Here is an 8,017-nt window from a genome sequence, read left to right on the forward strand (position 1 = left end):
AGAGACTCTGTTTCCAAATAAAAAATATAAAATAGTTCTGGGAGTGTAGCCCAGAGATAGAAGGGCTTCTAGGAACCCCAGTACCACCTTCAAAACCAGCATGAGAGAAAATAATCAAATAAATTAACAGCAAAGAAAAAATAAGTAATATATGCCAGAACCAGAGAAACAAGAATTTCTATCCAGCAAATAACTAAGCAAAGAAGAATAAACAGTATTTAAAACTCAAATAAAATCTTAACATGTTAGGAATTAAAGAGCATCTCTCAATAATCACACTGAATAGAAATGACCTCAACTCCCCAATAAAAAGACATAAAGTGGAAAAATGAATTAAAAACCAGAATCTATTGATATCCCGCCTGCAAGAAACACACCTTATAAGTAAAATTAGTAACAAACTTAAGGAAAAGGGCTGAAGCAAGGTAATCCATGACAATGGAACTCAAAGACAACCATGAGTAGCAGCTATCGTATCAGACAAGTTAGACTTCAAGCCCAAGCTTATTAGAAGAGACAAAGACAGTTATTTTTTATTGCTAAAAGGATCAATCCAGCAAGATCAAATAATGATAATCAACATTTACACCCCAAATATGGGTGCAGCTACTTTCATAAAACAAACTTTGTGACATTAAGTCACACATAAATTCCAATACAATAATACTGGAAGACTACAACACCACTCTCACACCACTTCACCAGTCTTCTAGACACCAGGTCAGTAAAGATGCCTCAGACCTAGAAAATACCATTAATCAAATGGACCAATTAGACACATATAGAATATTCCACCCAACTACAGCAGAATTCACATTTTTCTCAGCTGCTCACGGAACCTTCTTCAAAATATATCACATCCTGGGTAACAAAATGAGAACTAGCAAATTCAAAAAATATGGCATACTTCCCTGTGTCTTTTCACACCATAATGGAATGAAACTAGAAATCAATCATAAGAAGACCCAGAGAAACCACATAAATATGTGGAGAATGAACATCACACTGCTAAATGAAGAATGGATCATAGAAGAAGTAAGAAGTAAAATAAAAAAAATTTTCTAGAAACAAACAAAAATAGAGATACATTTCAAAACATCTGGGACACATTGAAGGAAGTATTAAAAGAAAAATTCATAGCACTGAGTTCTCACATAAGAAAAACAGAAAATCATCAAATAAATAACCTAAGGACACACCTTAAAGCTCTTCAAAAACAGGAACAATCTAACCCCAAAGCCAGTAGAAGAAAGAAAATTATTTAAAACAGAGCAGAAATCAATGAAGTAAAGAATAAAAAACAATACAGAAAATCAACAAAACCAAAAGCTGGTTTTTCAAAAAAAATTAACAAGATAGGTAAACCACTAATAAGACTAACAAAAAGAGAGAGAGAAAGAGAGAGAGATAACCAACCCAAATTATGAAGATAAGAGATAAAAAAGGAGCTATCACTAATGACAATGCAGAAATCCAGAGGATTATTTATTTATTTATTTATTATTTTGGTGGTACTGGGGTTCCTGGAAACCCTTCTACCTCCAGGCTACACTCCCAGACCTATTTTATATTTTTTTTTTAAATTTGGAAACAGGGTCTCTTAAGCCAGCGAGGCTGGCTTCAAACCTATGTGATCCTCCTGTCTCTGCCTCCCAAGTGCAGCCATTACAGGCATGCATCACCACACCTGACATTCCAGAGGATTATTATAAATTACTTTGAAAAACTATACTCTAACAAAATGGAAAGTCTGGAGGAAATTGACAATTTTCTATATAAATACAACCTACCTAAACTGAGTCAAGAAGATATAAAAAATTTTAACCAACCAATATCAATCAAAGGAATTAAAACAGCAATAAAGAGCTGACCATCAAAGAAAATCCCAGGATCTAATGGTTTCCCAAGGGAATTTTATAAAACCATTATAGAAGAGCTAATCCAGATACTTCTCAATCTATTTCGTGAAATAAAAGAAAACAGAACTCTCCCAAATACATTCTATGAAGCCAACATCACATTAACACCAAAAACAAAGACATCTCAAAGAAGGAAAAATACAGACCTATATCTTTGATGAACTGGATGCAAAACTGCTAAACAAAATACTAGCAACATGCATCCAAAACCACTTCAATAAAATCATAAACCATGACCAGGTAGTTTTCATCCAAGGGATGCAAAGTTAGTTTAACATATGAAAACCAATCCTTGTAATTCATTATATAAACAGAACCAAAGACAAAAATCACATAATCATTTCCATAGATGCTGAAAATGCATTTGATAAAATTTAAAATACATTTATGGTAAAAACACTATAGAGAATCAGAATAGAAGGAACATACCTCAATATCATAAAGGCAATCTAAAATGAGCCCACAGACAATATTATATTAAATGGGGAAAAAAATCCAAGAATTCCCCCTAAAAACAGGAACAGAACAAGGATGTCCATCATTACCATTTTTCTTTAATATATAGTATTTGATACTCTAGCCAGAGCAACAAGGAAAGAAAAAAAATCAAAGGAGTACAATTCGGAAAAAAGAACTCAAATTTTCAGTATTTGCAGACATGATACTATACTTAGAAGACCCAACAAGCTCAACCATAGAACTCATCAACAAATTCAGCAAAGTGTCTGGATACAAAATCCATCTTAAGAAATTAGAAGCTTTTCAGAAAGCTTGGAAAATGGTGATGAAGAGTAGCATATAGCAGTAGCTGAAACAAATTAAGTTCAACTACTGAGAAGGCAGAACCTTAATAAACAAAATTAACTTCAGCTTACAACCAAAAACAGACTCAGGGACTACGACATGAGAAATCCAGTAAGTCTGGCCTTCGAAATTCACCACAACAATAAAAAAATAGCACAAGCAAGCTATAGACGCTAGTGGCTGCAGGCGCCATAAGGGGCCACTGGCCCAAACAGGGCACTCTGAAGAATTGCATGATAAAAAGCCCAGAAGTCTAAAAGTGGCCATAGAACTCCAACATCTTAAGCTGCAAGCTCACCTGAGCACCTGACCAGCACCGTTTGCTCACCAAAGGTGGCACCCGCAGAGGCGTTGGGCAACCTTCCAGGACCTGGAATTGGACCTGCTAACCTGACCTGCTAACCATGTGCACAGAGACTCAGCAGGAAAAAGGAAGAGCAGCCAGCCCTTCAGAGCCCCAGACTGGGCTTACAGGTAACAGTGTGAGCTCAGATGAGCCACGGGACCCAGCAGGCAAACAGTGAGTGCAACCAGACACAGTGATAACTGTGGACACCAGTGTGCACCAAGGGGGGAAAGTTCAACCCCAGTGTCACAGGAAGAGTGCTTAAGGCGCAATACCTGCACAGGGCCACAAGGGGTTGCTCCAAACAAACAAGAGACGTTGGAATATACTCTAGAAGCTTTCACAATGATCTGTCATTCATTACACCAGCACTCCCTATATTCGTAAAGTAGTATGACTGCTTTCTTTTTTGTTTTGTTTTGTTTTGTTTTTTGGTGTTGGGTTTTTTTTTTTTTTGGGGGGGGGGTTGGTATTTGGTTTTATTGGAATTTATTTTTTCTTTTTTTTTACTTTTATTTGGGTTTCTTGTTTGGTTTCTCCACTTCATTTCTCACAGTTGCTACTTCATTTTATTTTATTTTATTTTTATCCTTTTTTTTCTCTTAAACATTTTTGTTCTCTCTTGGTGGTCTATTTTTGTTTTTGTTGACATTGTTGTTTATATTTGATGTATAATACCTTTGTACCTTATTTTGATACTTTATTCATTTTGTTTGCTCCCCCCACTCCTTCTACAAGAGTCTTCAATTAAGCCTATTTACTATCTTCCCTCAAAACTTTCTCTTTCTCTTAACTGTATCTCTTTGTTTAATACACAGTTTCTCACATCTCCATACTGAAATGTTCTAATAAATACAAGAGTCCTACTATCTAACTTCCCATTCTCAACCTGATACAAGCGTATTATACTTAAATTCTTCCACAACCTCTACCTTACCTGACTCCTGCACCCATTACCTTAGCTATTCCACCATCACTCAACTCTCACCACCCAAAAAATACTGCTTACCTGTTGACCCTTCTAAATTTATACTACTAAGACTGGACTAAACATAATACCCACAAATGATGGGAAGACAGCAAAAAAAAGCAGGCCTGAGAACTTTGAAAATATGAGAACCAGGAATAGTGAAGAAATAACAGAAGTCACAAATACTGACCTACAAAAAATGCAATAAGAGGAGTTCCAAATCTTGATCTACAATATGATAAAAGGATTATTAAAAAGTCTAGAGGAGATGAAAGATGAATTAGAAATACTAAGAAAGAATCAGAAAGAGGTCTGTAACAAAATAAAAGAGTCAATAAATGAAATGAAAACAGCAATAGAAAGAAATTCTAGAGCTGGGTGTGGAGGGGCATGCTTGTAATCCCCATGATTGGGAGGCAGAAAGAGGAGGATGGCGCTGTTTTGAAGCCAGCCTTGCTGGCTTAAGTGACCCAGTTTTTAAATTTAAAAAATATATAAAATAGATCTGGGAGTGTAGCCCGGAGGCAGAAGGGTTTCCAGGAACCCCAGTACCACAAAAAAAAGAAATAAAAAAAAGAAAAGAAAAGAAAAAAAAAGAAAAGAAATTCTGGAAGATGAGATGAAATGGAAAGTTGAATATCACTGATAGAAGACAGTTCAACCAAAACTGAAAACACAGTCAACAGTATACAGAAATCATTACAACAACAAAACCTAAACATTCAACAATTTGGGGACAACATGAAGCATCCTAACTTATGTATGGATAAAATGCAATGAAGAAGGAATAGAGATAAAGAACAAGGGCATCCGTAATCTCTTTAGAGAAATAATTTCAGAGAATTTTCCAAACATGGAAAGAGACTTGGATCTTCATGTCCAGGAGACATACAGAACACCATTAAGACAAGATCAAAGAAGGATCTCCCCACACCACACAATAGTCAAAATGACCAACATAGAGGCCAAAGAAAGAATCTTAAAAGCAGTGAGAACAAAATGACGGGTGACATATAGAGGCAAAACAATAAAAAATTACCCCAGACTACACAACCCAAGTCATGAACGCTAGGAGAGAGTGGTATGATGTGATTCAGACCCTGGTAGATAACTACTTCCAACCAAAACTACTATATCCAACAAAACTACTTTTCAAAATTGATGGAGAAACAAAAGTTTGTCAAGATAAACAAAATCTAAAAATTCGTGAATTCAAAGCCAACACTAGAGGAAATACTTAAAGATATAAACCATAAAGAGGAAAAGAGAAGCAGACTTCAGAACTAGAGAAGAGAGGAAGTTGATCAGCGGGGCATCTAAGAAGAAAAAACAAACTACCAAATAGAAGACAAAACACAAAATGACAGAAAACAAAAATCATATTTCAGTAATTACTCTTAATGTCAAAGGACTTAACTCACCAATCAAAAGACAAAGACTGGCAATGTGGATTGAGAAACATAATCCAAATATATGCTATTTGCAAAAAAAATTACCTTACAGCCACAAACATTCACAGAGAGTGAAAGGATGAAAAAAGATATGCCATTCTACTTGAGACCAAAAAATGGCAGGGGTAGGAACTCTGATATCCAACAAAACAGACCAAAGTAAAACACATCAGAAGAGACAAAGCAGGGCACTTCCTTTTATTAAAAGAAACAATCTAGTGCCAGGCGTGGTGGCGCACACTTGTAATCCCCGCGCTTGGGAGGCGGAGACAGGAGGATCTCGCAGGTTCAAAGCCAGCCACACTGGCGTAAGAGACCCTGTTTCAAAAATATAAAATAGGTCTGAGAGTGTAGCCTGGAGGTAGAAGGGCTTCCAGAAACCCCAGTACTACCAAAAAAAACAAAAAAGAAAGAAAGAAAGAAAGAAAGAAAGAAAGAAAGAAAGAAAGAAAGAAAGAAAGAATCTATGTGGGTGCAACCACATTTGTAAAACAAATCCTTCTAGACATCAGATCTCAAAGAGTCCCAACTACAATAATTCTGGGAGACTTTAACACACCTCTCATACCACTGGATCAATCTTTCAAGGCAAAAGATGAGTAAAGACTCTAGAAAACTAAAGAAGACTCTTTAGAAAACTAAAGAAAACTAAAAAGCAAATGGACCTAATAGACATATACAGACTATTTCAACCAGGAACTACAGAATGCACATTCTTCACAGCAGCCCATGAAACCTTCTGCAAAATAGATCACATCCAGGGACATAAAGAAAGCACCAGCAAATTCAAAAGATGTAATATAATTCCTTGCATCTTTTCAGATGATAATGAATGAAAGTAGCAATCAACAACAGGAAACCCCAAAGAAACTATTCAAATACATGGAGATTGAATGATGCACTATTGAATAATGAATGAGTAAGATCGGAAATTAGGGGAGAAATAAAGAAATTTCTAGAAATAAATGAAAATAGAGACTCAACTTACAAAAAGCTATAGGACACTTTGAAGGCAGTATTAAGAAGAAAGTTTATAGCATTGAGTGTCCACATAAGAAGGACAGACAATCGCCAAGTAAAACACCTAATGACACAATTCAAGTACCTGGAAAGACTGCAACAGTCTAATTCCAAATCCAGCAGAAGGCAAAAAAAGAAAAAAAATATTAAAATCAGAGCAGAAATAAATGAAATAGAGAACAAAAAAAAATTCAAAGAATCAACAAAACAAAAAGCTGGTTCTTTGAAAAGATTAATAAAATTGATAAACCCATGGCCAGCCTAACCAAAATAGAGAAAGAATCAACTCAAATTATTAAAATCAGAAATGAAAACGGAGACATCACCACAGATAGTGGAGAAATTCAAAGGATTATCAGAAACTATTTTGAAAATTTATACTCCAATAGACTAGAAAACATGGAAGAAATTGATAGATTTCTAAGCACATATAACCTACATAAACTGAATCAATATGACATAGCAAGCCTAAACCAATGAATAGCAAATAAAGAAATAGAAATGGCGATAAAAATTCTTCCATCAAAGAAAAGCTCAGGTCCAAATGGGTTTCCAGCTGAATTCTATAATACCTTCAGTGAAGAACTAATACCAATACTTCACAACTTATTCCAGGAAATTGAAAGAAATGTAACTCTCCTAAATTCCTTCTATGAGGCCAGTATCACATTAATCCCCAAACCAAATAAAGATACCTCAAGAAAAGAAAACTACAGACCAATATCTTTAATAAACATACATGCACTTTTTTTATGGTACTGGGGATGGAACCCAGGGGCCTTATACCTCTGGGCTATGCTCTCAGATCTATGTTTTATATATTTGGAAACAGGGTCTCTTAAACCAGCTGAGGCTGGCTTTGAAACTGCCTCATCCTCCTGTTTCAGACTCCCAAACATGGGAATTACAAGCATGCACAACCACACCCAGATAAATGCAAAAATTCTTTTTTTTGGGGGGGGGATTTTCAATTTTTATTTTTTTAAATATTTTTTTAATTTAGTTTTATTGGTGCATTGTAATCATACATCACATTGGAATATAAGTCTTGAGAGGATATACAAGCAGACATCATCCAATTAGCCCTCATCAAGTCCCCATCCCATTCCCTCCCCCTCCCTCGATCCCATGCTTGTTTGGTGATTAACTTTGATACATATGTTTATGTACCTCCTGCTTTTTAAGGAGGCTCCATCCTCCTCTATTCCATACCCTATGATTGGTCACCTTAATTGCTTCACTATAGGGCCCTTTCTATAGCTCGACCACTTCCTGTTGCCCATTTCCTCCTAGTTATTGCTGATTAGGGGAAGCATCTGGTTTTAATTTTCTATGATATTTCTCTGTGCATGCCGCATTGCAAATACCGATCCCACTCTTGACGGCCCCAGTTGTGGCCTGGCTACCCGGTGGACTGATCAGACCTCGCTGGCTCAAGCAGCAGCCTTGCCTCATGGGAAGCCCCGGTTCTGGCCTCGCTGGCACCAACACTGGCCTAACCCCTCAG

The sequence above is a fragment of the Muscardinus avellanarius genome (genome assembly GCF_963383645.1).
Source record: "Muscardinus avellanarius genome assembly, chromosome: 8".
NCBI classification, from domain to species: Eukaryota; Metazoa; Chordata; class Mammalia; order Rodentia; family Gliridae; genus Muscardinus; species Muscardinus avellanarius.